Source organism: Hyperolius riggenbachi, chromosome 9, assembly GCF_040937935.1.
Source record: "Hyperolius riggenbachi isolate aHypRig1 chromosome 9, aHypRig1.pri, whole genome shotgun sequence".
Taxonomy (NCBI): domain Eukaryota; kingdom Metazoa; phylum Chordata; class Amphibia; order Anura; family Hyperoliidae; genus Hyperolius; species Hyperolius riggenbachi.
In genome coordinates, this window is record NC_090654.1 from 31,464,119 (window position 1) to 31,477,565 (window position 13,447).

The 13,447-nt window shown below is 45.0% G+C and overlaps 1 protein-coding gene and 1 long non-coding RNA gene across 3 annotated transcripts in view; one reads left to right on the forward strand and one right to left on the reverse strand.

Annotated features, from left to right (window-relative positions):
- LOC137531535 (nuclear receptor ROR-gamma-like) overlaps nucleotides 1-13,447 on the reverse strand; it is a 66,125-nt gene that overhangs the window by 45,057 nt on the left and 7,621 nt on the right. The window lies entirely within an intron of this gene.
- The window catches only part of LOC137531536 (uncharacterized), a 22,720-nt gene continuing 10,115 nt past the window's right edge, over nucleotides 843-13,447 (forward strand). Inside the window, exon 1 of one of the 2 annotated variants that reach the window (XR_011023662.1) lies at nucleotides 843-957. This is a non-coding gene — a long non-coding RNA (uncharacterized lncRNA). Of the gene's footprint in view, nucleotides 958-7,232; nucleotides 7,320-13,447 lie in introns of those variants that run through there. The other variant, XR_011023663.1, reaches the window with a different exon arrangement.

The window sequence follows — 13,447 nt, forward strand, 5'->3', positions numbered from 1 at the left end:
GACGGGCCGCTCCATATTACGCACGCGCGATTGCGTCATAGAGGACGCTCGCGCATGCGTAGTATGGAGCGGCCGCGTCCTCGGGAGCCCGAGTGCTCCCGAAGGCTTCCGAAACATCCCTTCGGCAGCGGAAGTGGCAGCATTTGACCGAACTGGTCGAATACTGCTACGGGGGATCCTGCGCGGGACCGGGCACCGGGAGAGGAGAGGGAAGGCTCATTAGGACCGAGCCTTTCCTCTCCTTAGGTGAGTATCTGACTTTTTTTTTTATAGCCTCAGGGCGCAGTGTATGAGGGGGCGCACAACTCATTCAGCTGTCATTCCCAATTGTGTTTGAAGCAGAAATAAATAAGAAAAGGGGATACATGACAGTGACTGCAAGCCAGATAACTAGAGATGAAGGTGTTGGGGAGGTTGTGGGCCCTGGGGCACCTATTAGTCTAATAGCAATCAGTGTGTGACGGCTGGGGTGGGCGGGATGGAGGGGCGCACTTTGGTGTCTCAGCCTTGGGTGCTGGAGGACCTTGTCCCGGCTCTGCTCCTCTGTACCCCTGTGCCTCCAGTGTCCCCTTCTGTGTCACTTCTGACCTTTGTACCTGTTTATACAAGTTTAAAAGTTTCTTCCAGCGTAAAATAAGCCATAAATTACTTTTCTCTTATGTTGCTGTCACTTACAGTAGGTTGTAGAAATCTGACAGAAGTGACAGGTTTTGGACTAGTCCTTCTCTTTATTGGGAATTCTCAGGGATTTATTTATTTTCAAAAGCATTAGTGATTGGCAGTTGCTCTGTCCAACTGCCAGAAACTGTGTAGCGAGCAGGGAAGCTGGCCAGCATCATTGTTTAAATCCTTTTTAGGGAACATCTTTATAAAGAATAAAAGCTTTGCTGAGAATCTCCTATGAAGAGATGGACTAGTCCAAAACCTGTCACTTCTGTCACATTTCTTCTGCCTACTGTAAGTGACAGCATTATTTGTACTTCTTATTTGTACATGTTTACACATATTTTAAATTTTACAGTTTTTCGCTGTAGTGCCCTTTTAAAATTGATTTTCTCAAAAACTACAAGTCCAATTTGAAAATTGTTTTTTTTTACTTGTTCCCATGGAAACAGAGAATCCATGCCATTCGTATCGGTGGGTCGTTCGTAAGTCGGGCGTTCGTAAGTCGGGGACTACCTGTACTTAAATCTACTTTTTTCCTTTTTTACTGTTTAATTGTCTCTTCTCAATGATGCATGCATTGAACTATGCCAGAGCTCAAATCTGTGAACTAATGACCCTTTTTATCTCTTTCCTGGTCTCCGAAGCCATTTACTGACAGGAAAGTGTTTTATAGCTGTAATTCCTTATCAGTGAGGGTTACACTATAATCCGACCCAGTCCCGACCTGAACAAAAACTGTCACTTGCATACCTGATTTTTAAATCTATCAGGCAGAGAAAGAAGGAAAGGAACACAGCCTAGTTATTTGTCTGCTAGGCACTGTACATACACATGTCTATCTCATCATGTCACGTCACCTCAGTTGTCCTTTTAAGGAGTTTTATTCTTAGACCTAGACTGCAAAGAAACAATTTGTTTCTATTGTTGTCTTTGCAGGATGGAAAGGAAGTGAGAGATATTCTCCCAGTATCAGTATGGGACACAGACAGCAATAAAAGTTCCAAAGAAATTCTTATCTCTCTCCACGCTATCATTATGTATTTATACAGCACTTACATCTTCTGCAGCACATTACAGAGTACATAGTCATGTCACTGACTGTCCTCAGGAGATCACAATCAAATAAAATAAAATTACCCATACAGTTCTTTGCTCTTTGAGCACATATTTGCTCTTTTACCCAATATCTTCTGTTTACAAATTACAAGTTCCCAAAATACAGTTTATCTGCTCTGAAAGCTGCTATTGGATTTTATTGCATAGCTGCTATATTTATATATTAAGATCTATCTCACCTTTTTTCCCCTTCTGATAAGCCTGGAGCTGAGATAAAGCACTGCCAGGAATGTTTACTAATTGTGGCTGCCAAAGAAATGTAAACAAAATATAATGTAATCACTGTCTAGGCTTCTGTAATTTTTCCAATGAAGCAGGCACACCATCAGTTTCTGGGTACTTGGTGAGGTGACTGTGGCAAAGTCACTATCCTATAGCAATCATGAACACAGTTCACCAGTACACCAGTAGTAACATTAAATACTCCGCACTTTTATTGAGCAATTAATCCACAAAAAATGTATTGTGGAATAATTGCACAATAAAAGTGCAGAGTATTTAATGTTACTACTGGTGAGCTGGTGATCTGTGTTCATGATGGCTTCTGAAATTATGAAAGTCTCCCTCTGAAGAAGAAAGTGTTGTGTTTAACAGTTTGAATGCTGTTCTGCTACCAGTTTTCCTGGTAGTAGCTTTTATGCTGTAAATAACCCTTTATAGCAAAGAAGAAACACTGAGTTTCATTACACCTTAAACAGAAAAACGTTAAATCCTTAGATGCCAAATTAGTCATGTCACTGACGGTCCTCAGAGGAGCTCACAATCTAATCCTACCATAATCATAGTCTAATGTCTTACCATATTATTATTATTATGTATTTATATAATAGCACTAACATCTTCTGCAGCACTTTACAGAGTGCATAGTTATGTCACTGACTGTCCTCAGAGGAGCTCACAATCTAATCACTGCCATAATCATAGTCTAATGTCTTATCATATTATTATTATTATTATGTATTTATGTAGCACTGACATCTTCTGCATCAGTTTCTACAGAACATAGTCATGTCACGCACTATTCAGTACAAAATACATTTTGTCCGGAGTTGGTCTTTAAGTCTACTAGCTAAATACTGCTGTGTGTAATTTCTATTTTAAGAACAAATCAACTCCCCACAGCAGGTGCTTACACTTAACTGTTTGACATCTTGTATAAGTTTTATTGATCTTCCATCCTGATAACTTGCCACATCCCACAACAAAGAGACAGGTGACACGTGTGTATGGGAGACCCCAAACCCCAGGTACCCTTGTAGAGTCAGCAAGACTACTTACAGTAAGTATCCAGTTCCAGCAACACTTAGGAGTGACATTTACAGAGTTGATACAGATACAGATTTCAGATAGATGATTCCATTACTGGCCTCTCTAGAGATCTGCAGAACATTGCTCTGTCCCTCCCCTCCTGACAGATACATATTCTATATATTCTGCAGATTATCCCGTTACTGACCTCTCTAGAGATCTGCAGAACATTGCTCTGTCCATCTACCTCCTGACAGATACATATTGTATATATTCTGCAGATTATCCCATTACTGACCTCACTAGAGATCTGCAGAACATTGCTCTGTCCCATCCCCCTCCTGACAGATACATATTGTATATATTCTGCAGATTGTCCCATTACTGGCCTCTCTAGAGATCTGCTGAACATTGCTCTGACCATCTACCTCCTGACAGATACATATTGTATATATTCTGCAGATTATCCCATTACTGACCTCACTAGAGATCTGCAGAACATTGCTCTGTCCCATCCCCCTCCTGACAGATACATATTGTATATATTCTGCAGATTGTCCCATTACTGGCCTCTCTAGAGATCTGCTGAACATTGCTCTGACCATCTACCTCCTGACAGATACATATTGTATATATTCTGCAGATTATCCCATTACTGGCCTTTCTAGAGATCTGCAGAACATTGCTCTGTCCCATCTCCCCCCTGACAGATACATATTATATATATTCTGCAGATTATCCCATCACCGGCCTCTCTAGAGATCTGCTGAACATTGCTCTGTCCCATCCCCCTCCTGATAGATACATGTTGTATATATTCTGCTGATTATCCCATTACTGGCCTCTCTAGAGATCTGCAGAACATTGCTCTGCCCGTATACCCTCCTGACAGATACAGATTGTATATATTCTGCAGATTATCCCATTTTTGGCCTCCCTAGAGATCCGCAGAACATTGCCCTGTCCCATCTCCCTCCTGACAGATACATATTATATATACTCTGCAGATTATCCCATTACTGGCCTCTCTAGAGATTTGCAGAACATTGCTCTGCCCCTCCCCCTCCTGACAAATACATATTGTATATATCCTGCAGATTATCCCATTACCGGCCTCTCTAGAGATCTGCAGAACATTGCTCTGCCCCTCCCCCTCCTGACAGATACATATTGTATATATCCTGCCGATTATCCCATTACCGGCCTCTCTAGAGATCTGCAGAACATTGCTCTGCCCCTCCCCCTCCTGACAGATACATATTGTATATATCCTGCAGATTATCCCATTACTGGCCTCTCTAGAGATCTACAGAACATTACTCTGCCCCTCCCCCTCCTGACAGATACATATTGTATATATTCTGCAGATTATCCCATTACTGGCCTCTCTAGAGATCTACAGAACATTACTCTGTCCCTCCCCCTCCTGACAGATACATATTGTATATATTCTGCAGATTATCCCATTACTGGCCTCTCTAGAGATCTGCAGAACATTGCTCTGCCCCTCCCCCTCCTGACAGATACATATTGTATATATCCTGCAGATTATCCCATTACCGGCCTCTCTAGAGATCTGCAGAACATTGCTCTGCGTAGTCTCCCTCCTGTCAGATACATATTGTATATAATCTGCAGATTATCCCATTACTGGCGCCTCTCTAGAGATCTGCAGAACATTGCTCTGCCCGTATACCCTCCTGACAGATACATATTGTATATATTCTGCAGATTATCCCATTACTGGCCTCTCTAGAGATCTGCAGAACATTGCTCTGCCCCATCCCCTCCTGACAGATACATATTGTATATATTCTGCAGATTATCCCATTACTGGCCTCTCTAGAGATCTGCAGAACATTGCTCTGCCCCTCCCCCTCCTGACAGATACATATTGTATATATCCTGCAGATTATCCCATTACTGGCCTCTCTAGAGATCTGCAGAACATTGCTCTGCCCCTCCCCCTCCTGACAGATACATATTGTATATATCCTGCAGATTATCCCATTACTGGCCTCTCTAGAGATCTGCAGAACATTGCTCTGCCCCTCCCCCTCCTGACAGATACATATTGTATATATCCTGCAGATTATCCCATTACTGGCCTCTCTAGAGATCTGCAGAACATTGCTCTGCCCATTAACCATTCAGCAACTAAAGAAATTAGAGCTTTTGTTTGCATTATCAGGACTGGCAGAACATTCGCGTTTGCAGAAAAGACTTGCCTAAACCTCAATGTGACTAAGTTTACTTTTTGTTTCATGAAGGACACCAAATTCTTCAAGTGTTTTGTACAGAAAAACACAAAGAAGGAAAGTGAAAACACTTTCTTACAAAGTAAACAAATAAAACCTGTGAATCACTTATTTTCATAAGCACAACGCAACAAGTGCTAAGAGGAAACCTGAGACGAAAAAAAAAAGTACCATATTTTTCGGACTCTTGACCATAAGACACACCTAAGCTTGGAGGACAAACGCCAAATATATACAAAACCTATTGCATCCATGGTGCAGGAGTGTCTTCCCCCCAATAATTTTGCCTTCCCTTGTACCTCTTGTGTCTCCCTGTCTCCTCTCCTGTCCCCCTTGTATCCTCCTGTGTCCCCCATGTGTCCGTCTCTGTACCCCTTGCGTCCTCCTCTGTGCCCCTTTGTGTCCTCCTGTGTCCTCCATGTGTTCCCATGTCCTCCATCAGAGGCGTCACACTCACTTAGATAACGGATTAGCTGCTCCTGTTCCACTGCCTGAGGAAGTGGGCTGTGTCCCACGAAACGCATCACAATTATTGGAGTACATATTTTTGAAACGTTTATTTTGTTGAATTTTCGATGGGGAGGTGAGTATCTCTTCCCCTATTTTTAATTCAAAAATTGTTTTATCCTTTTGGAGCCTCTGTGTTTCTGATACAAGTATCACTAGTCCACCTTTGGTGGAGGATCTCTACCCCCGTTCTTCCTACCTACAGAGAGCGACATCTTAATCTACCCCAAGAGGACAGGTCAAGTTCCCCTAACGCCTTGAAAGTGGTCGCTTGTCAGAAACCTGCCTTTGTGAGTGTCTTATATTGTTTTCTTTTTACCATATTGGACAAAAATACTACACTATAGTGGGCTCTCCATTTCTCTATTATTTATACATCTTCTTGGCAGTGGTAAACCTGGTAGATTTCAGTGGTACAGCGACTAGTCCAGGCATGGGCAAACTCGGCCCATCAGCTGTTAAGGAACTACAAGTCCCACAATGCATTTGCCTTTACGAGTCATGACTGTGGCTGTAAGACTCCTGCAATGCATTGTGGGACTTGTAGTTCCTTAACAGCTGGAGGGCCAAGTTTGCCCATGCCAGGACTAGTCAAAGCAAAGCCTACCATAGACGCATCCAAAGTGCTGCAGACTTTTCTAGCATCAGTTAAAGTTATATAAGTGAGACTGGGCAAACACAAGATTTACTAGAGCATAACTCTAAGGCAGAACCAGGGCCGGCGCTGCCATAGAGGCAAAGGGGGAAGTTGCCCCAGGGCAAAAAATGAGCAGTTTTATTCATTATGTTATTTGCACTCTCTCTAAGAACTAGTGTAGTTCAAAACTTATGAGCCTTTGAATGACCTCCACTAGTGCAATTTGAATATTATTTCTCCCCAAATGCAAAACTTTCGACATTGAAACACATAGAAATGTGCCACACATACAAGTACTTTATTCCTTAGCGGTAATCCCAAGTCAGGCTCGGTACGGAAATCCGCAGCTCAGATCGGTAATCCCGTGCCTGAGTGAGTTATTTGCAGGAACTGCTGCAGATCTCTCTGTGCTATGAATTGTTTTCCTGTTTTTAGGGTCTAAAAGCTTGTGAAAAAATTACACAGCTTTTAGACCCTCTGTCGTGAAAATCTTAAAATGTAAAATATATGTAAACATATACTGTACAGTACAACTAAGAAGTATGTTTCTTCCAGAGTAAAATGAGCCATAAATTACTTTTCTCCTATGTTGCGGTCACTTACAATAGGCAGTAGAAATCTGACAGAACCGACAGGTTTTGGACTAGCCTATCTTCTCATGGGGGGTTCACAGAGATTTCTTTATTTTCAAAAGCACTTAGTAAATGGCAGTTGCTCCATCCAACTGCCAAAAAAGTGTGCAGCAAGCAGGGAGGCTGGTCAGCATCTTTGTATAAATCTTTTGCAGGGACGGACTTTATAAAGAATAAAAGCCATGCTGAGGATCCCCTATTGTGAGATGGACTAACCCAAAACCTGTCGGTAATGTCAGATTTCTACTACCTACTGTAAGTGACAGCAACATAGGAGATAAGTAATTTATCGCTCATTTTACTCTGTGAGAAATGTACTTCTTATTTGTAGGTGTTTTAAATTTAATATATTGGGATGCAAAAGTTTGGGCAACCTTGTTAATCGCCATGATTTTCCTGTATAAATGGTTGGTTGTTATGATAAAAAATGTCAGTTAAATATATCCTATAGGAGACACGCACAGTGATATTGGAGAAGTGAAATGAAGTTTATTGGATTTACAGAAAGTGCGCAGTAATTATTTAATTAAAATTAGGTAGGTGCATACATTTGGGTACCACAAATAAGACATGAAATCAGTATTCAGTAGATCCTCCTTTTGCAGAAATTACAGCCTTTAAACGCCAGTAATCATATAGATAAAAGCGGCTGGGCACATCCAGTAAAAAAACCTTTATTGTATCCAATTAAAAGTTGTACAACCACAGGCAACAGTGCAGCAGGAGAGAGAGGGGTCAGCGTGTGAAGCAGTGGCGTACCTAGGGCTTTTGGCACCCGGTGCTGGGTATTAAAAGACACCCCCCCTTTAAAAAAGGGCGTGGCCACAACCGGCAAATTTGGGCGTGGTCATGACCGGATGAGGGCGGAGCTAACTGTAATTTAAAGTATTAGCTAGTATAGTTGCCCCCAGTATAGCTAGTACAGTTGCCCCCAGTATAGCTAGTATAGTTGCCCCAGTATAGCTAGTATAGCTGCCCCCAGAGCTGCCCCAGTATAGCTAGTATAGTTGCCCCAGTATAGCTGCCCCCAGTATAGCTAGTATAGTTGCCCCAGTATAGCTAGTATAGCTGCCCCCAGAGCTGCCCCAGTATAGCTAGTATAGTTGCCCCAGTATAGCTAGTATAGTTGCCCGCAGTATAGCTAGTATAGTTGCCCCCAGTATAGCTAGTACAGTTGCCCCCAGTATAGCTAGTATAGTTGCCCCAGTATAGCTAGTATAGCTGCCCCCAGAGCTGCCCCAGTATAGCTAGTATAGTTGCCCCAGTATAGCTAGTATAGATGCCCCCAGTATAGCTAGTATAGTTGCCCCCAGTATAGCTAGTATAGTTGCCCCCAGTATAGGTAGTATAGTTGCCCCCAGTATAGCTAGTATAGTTGCCCCAGTATAGGTAGTATAGTTGCACCAGTATAGTTAGTATAGTTGCCCCAGTATAGCTAGTTTTAGTTGCCCCCAGTATAGTTGCCCCAGTATAGCTAGTATAGATGCCCCCAGTATAGTTGCCCCCACTATAGCTAGTATAGTTGCCCCCAGTATAGCTAGTATAGCTGCCCCCACTATAGCTAGTATAGATGCCCCCAGTATAGCTAGTATAGTTGCCCCAGTATAGTTGCCCCAGTATAGCTAGTATAGATGCCCCCAGTATAGCTAGTTTAGTTGCCCCCAGTATAGTTGCCCCAGTATAGCTAGTATAGATGCCCCCAGTATAGTTGCCCCCACTATAGCTAGTATAGTTGCCCCCAGTATAGCTAGTATAGCTGCCCCCACTATAGCTAGTATAGATGCCCCCAGTATAGCTAGTATAGTTGCCCCAGTATAGCTGCCCCCAGTATAGTTGCCCCAGTATAGCTAGTATAGATGCCCCCAGTATAGCTAGTATAGTTGCCCCAGTATAGCTGCCCCCAGTATAGTTGCCCCAGTATAGCTAGTATAGTTGCCCCCAGTATAGCTAGTATAGCTGCCCCCACTATAGCTAGTATAGATGCCACCAGTATAGCTAGTATAGATGCCCCCAGTATAGCTAGTTTAGTTGCCCCCAGTATAGCTAGTTTAGCTGCCCCCAGTATAGCTAGTTTAGTTGCCCCAGTATAGCTGCCGCCAGTATAGTTGCCCCAGTATAGCTAGTATAGATGCCCCCAGTTTGGTTGCCCCAGTATAGCTAGTATAGTTGCCCCCAGTATAGCTGCCCCCAGTATAGCTAGTATAGCTGCCCCCACTATAGCTAGTATAGATGCCACCAGTATAGCTAGTATAGATGCCCCCAGTATAGCTAGTTTAGTTGCCCCCAGTATAGCTAGTTTAGTTGCCCCCAGTATAGCTAGTTTAGTTGCCCCAGTATAGCTAGTTTAGTTGCCCCAGTATAGCTGCCCCCAGTATAGTTGCCCCAGTATAGCTAGTATAGTTGCCCCCAGTATAGCTGCCCCCAGTATAGTTGCCCCAGTATAGCTAGTATAGTTGCCCCCAGTATAGCTGCCCCCAGTATAGCTAGTATAGCTGCCCCCACTATAGCTAGTATAGATGCCACCAGTATAGCTAGTATAGATGCCCCCAGTATAGCTAGTTTAGTTGCCCCAGTATAGCTGCCCCCAGTATAGTTGCCCCAGTATAGCTAGTATAGATGCCCCCAGTATAGCTAGTATAGTTGCCCCAGTATAGCTGCCCCCAGTATAGTTGCCCCAGTATAGCTAGTATAGTTGCCCCCAGTATAGCTAGTATAGCTGCCCCCACTATAGCTAGTATAGATGCCACCAGTATAGCTAGTATAGATGCCCCCAGTATAGCTAGTTTAGTTGCCCCCAGTATAGCTAGTTTAGCTGCCCCCAGTATAGCTAGTTTAGTTGCCCCAGTATAGCTGCCGCCAGTATAGTTGCCCCAGTATAGCTAGTATAGATGCCCCCAGTTTGGTTGCCCCAGTATAGCTAGTATAGTTGCCCCCAGTATAGCTGCCCCCAGTATAGCTAGTATAGCTGCCCCCACTATAGCTAGTATAGATGCCACCAGTATAGCTAGTATAGATGCCCCCAGTATAGCTAGTTTAGTTGCCCCCAGTATAGCTAGTTTAGTTGCCCCCAGTATAGCTAGTTTAGTTGCCCCAGTATAGCTAGTTTAGTTGCCCCAGTATAGCTGCCCCCAGTATAGTTGCCCCAGTATAGCTAGTATAGTTGCCCCCAGTATAGCTGCCCCCAGTATAGTTGCCCCAGTATAGCTAGTATAGTTGCCCCCAGTATAGCTGCCCCCAGTATAGCTAGTATAGCTGCCCCCACTATAGCTAGTATAGATGCCACCAGTATAGCTAGTATAGATGCCCCCAGTATAGCTAGTTTAGTTGCCCCCAGTATAGCTAGTTTAGTTGCCCCCAGTATAGCTAGTTTAGTTGCCCCAGTATAGCTGCCCCCAGTATAGTTGCCCCAGTATAGCTAGTATAGATGCCCCCAGTATAGTTGCCCCAGTATAGCTAGTATAGTTGCCCCCAGTATAGCTGCCCCCAGTATAGCTGCCCCCACTATAGCTAGTATAGATGCCACCAGTATAGCTAGTATAGATGCCCCCAGTATAGCTAGTTTAGTTGCCCCCAGTATAGCTAGTTTAGTTGCCCCCAGTATAGCTAGTTTAGTTGCCCCAGTATAGCTAGTATAGATGCCCCCAGTATAGTTGCCCCAGTATAGCTAGTATAGCTGCCCCCAGTATAGCTGCCCCCACTATAGCTAGTATAGATGCCACCAGTATAGCTAGTATAGATGCCCCCAGTATAGCTAGTTTAGTTGCCCCCAGTATAGCTAGTTTAGTTGCCCCCAGTATAGCTAGTTTAGTTGCCCCTGTATAGCTGCTCCGGGAGGGGTGAAGCAGCGCTAGAAGGAGGGGCAGTGGGGGCAGCGGCGGGGAGGGGGGAAAAGATCCCCCCCCTCCCTCACCTGGGTCCCCTCCTTCTGCCTCTCTCCCCCTCCAAATGACAGCGGGCATTGCGGGCAACTTACAGGCAGGGCGGGCGGGCAGAGACTACTTACTTTACTTCTGCGTTCCAGCAGCTGGAGCGCTCCGTCGCCGTCACGTGCCTCTTCTCCGCCTCCAATGCTGTGACACGCATTGGAGGCGGAGAAGAGGCACGTGACGGCGACCCAGCGTTCCAGCTGCTGGAACGCAGAAGTAAAGTGAGTAGTCTCTGCCCGCCCGCCCTGCCTGTAAGTTGCCCGCAATGCCCGCTGTCATTTGGAGGGGAAGAGAGGCGGAAGGAGGGGACCCAGGTGAGGGAGGGGGGGGATCTTTCCCCCCTCCCCGCCGCTATCCCTGTCACCCCTCCTTCCAGCGCTGCTCTTCCCCTCCTGCACTGTTGCAATGGGGGGTCGTGGCGACACCCCCCTGGCTGGCTGTCACCCGGTGCGCCACGCCCCCCTGCGCCCTATTGTAGGAACGCTACTGGTGTGAAGTGGTCGACAGCTGTTTCGCACCCTGCAAACGGGCGCTTCGTCAGGACCTGACGAAGCGCCCGTTTGCAGGGTGCGAAACAGCTGTCGACCACTTCACACGCTGACCCCTCTCTCTCCTGCTGCACTGTTGCCTGTGGTTGTACAACTTTTAATTGGATACAATAAAGGTTTTTTTTACTGGATGTGCCCAGCCGCTTTTATCTATATGATTACTGGCTTGGTGGAACTGCATTGTTGGGCTTTGAGCACTCCGGAGTAACCCACTACAGGGACCTTGTGCACCTCCTTTCTTCAGATTGGTGGACAGCCTTTAAACGCTTCCTGTAGGTTCCAATGAGAGTCTGGATTCTGGTTGAAGGTATTTTGGACCATTCCTCTTTATAAAACATCTCTAGTTCAGTCAGGTTTGATGGCTTCCGAGCATGGACAGCTCTCTAACTCACACCACAGATTTTCAATTATATTAAGGTCTGGGGACTGAGATGACCATTCCAGAATGTTGTACTTGTTCCTCTGCATGAATGCCTTAGTGGATTTTGAGCAGCTTCAGTTTTGTCACTGATTCCTGGACATTGGTCTCCAGAATCTGCTGATACTGAGTGGAATACATGCATCTCTCAACTTTGACAAGATTCCCAGTCCCTGCGCTGGCCACACAGCCCCACAGCATGATGGAAGCACCACCATATTTTACTGTAGGTGGCATTCTTGGAATGCTGTGGGCTTTTTCCTCCATGCATAACGCCCCTTGTTATGCCCAAATAACTCAATTTTAGTTTCATCAGTCCACAGCACCTTATTCCAAAATGAAGCTGGCTTGTCCAAATGTGCTTTAGAATACCTCAAATGGCTCTATTTGGGCTGTGGGCGGAGAAAAGGTTTCCTCTACATACAGCATCTCCTTGTGTAAAGTGCGCTGAATGATTGAACGATGCACAGTGACTCCATCTGCAGCAAGATGATGTTTTAGATCTTTGGTGCTGGTCTGTGGGTTGACTCTGATTGTTCTCACCATTCGTTGCTGCTGTTCCGAGATTTTTCTTGGTCTACCACTTCGAGCCTTAACTGGAACTGAGTCTGTAGTCTTCCATTTCCTCAATATGTTCCTAACTATGGATATTCAGCAGTGATGCACTGGGAGACATCTCAAGCTCACTCTAACCTGAATTATCGCAAATTCTTTCTGTTTTAGGAAAGCAAATTTTTGTTTTTCTTAACATCTTAGTAAGGGGGCTTTTAGGACCATTGTAGTCCCTTACACACTCCAATGAGTTCTGGGTCACCATGAGCTTGCTGGTTAGTCTGTACCTCTCGGTTTACAAGCCCTACTCCATAGAGCCAAATTAATCCATGCCATGCACTGATGAGGATCAAACAATCCGAAACAGTCTGTATGCATGTTGGATTATTATGGCTCTGTACAATTTAAAGAGAACCCGAGGTGTGTTTAAAGAATGTTATCTGCATACAGAGGCTGGATCTGCCTATACAGCCCAGCCTCTGTTGCTATCCCAAACCCCCCTAAGGTCCCCCTGCACTCTGCAATCCTTCATAAATCACAGCTGTGCTGTGAGGCTGTGTTTACATCTGTAGTGTCAGTCTCAGCTGCTCCCCCGCCTCCTGCATAGCTCCGGTCACTGCCCCCGTCCCTTCCCTCCAATCAGCAGGGAGGGAAGGGATGCAGGCGGGGACTGGAGTTCTGCAGGAGGCGGGGAGAGCAGCAGACTGACACTATAGAGATAAACACAGCCAGCTCTGACAAGCTGTTTGTCAGCAGCGTGGCTGTGATTTATGAGGGATTGCAGAGTGCAGGGGGACCTTAGGGGGGTTTGGGATAGCAACAGAGGCTGGGCTGTATAGGCAGATCTAGCCTCTGTATGCAGATAATATTCTTCAAACCCACCTCGGGTTCTCTTTAACAAGCTGACACATCATTGCATTCCAGCGGTTCTGGAGGTGT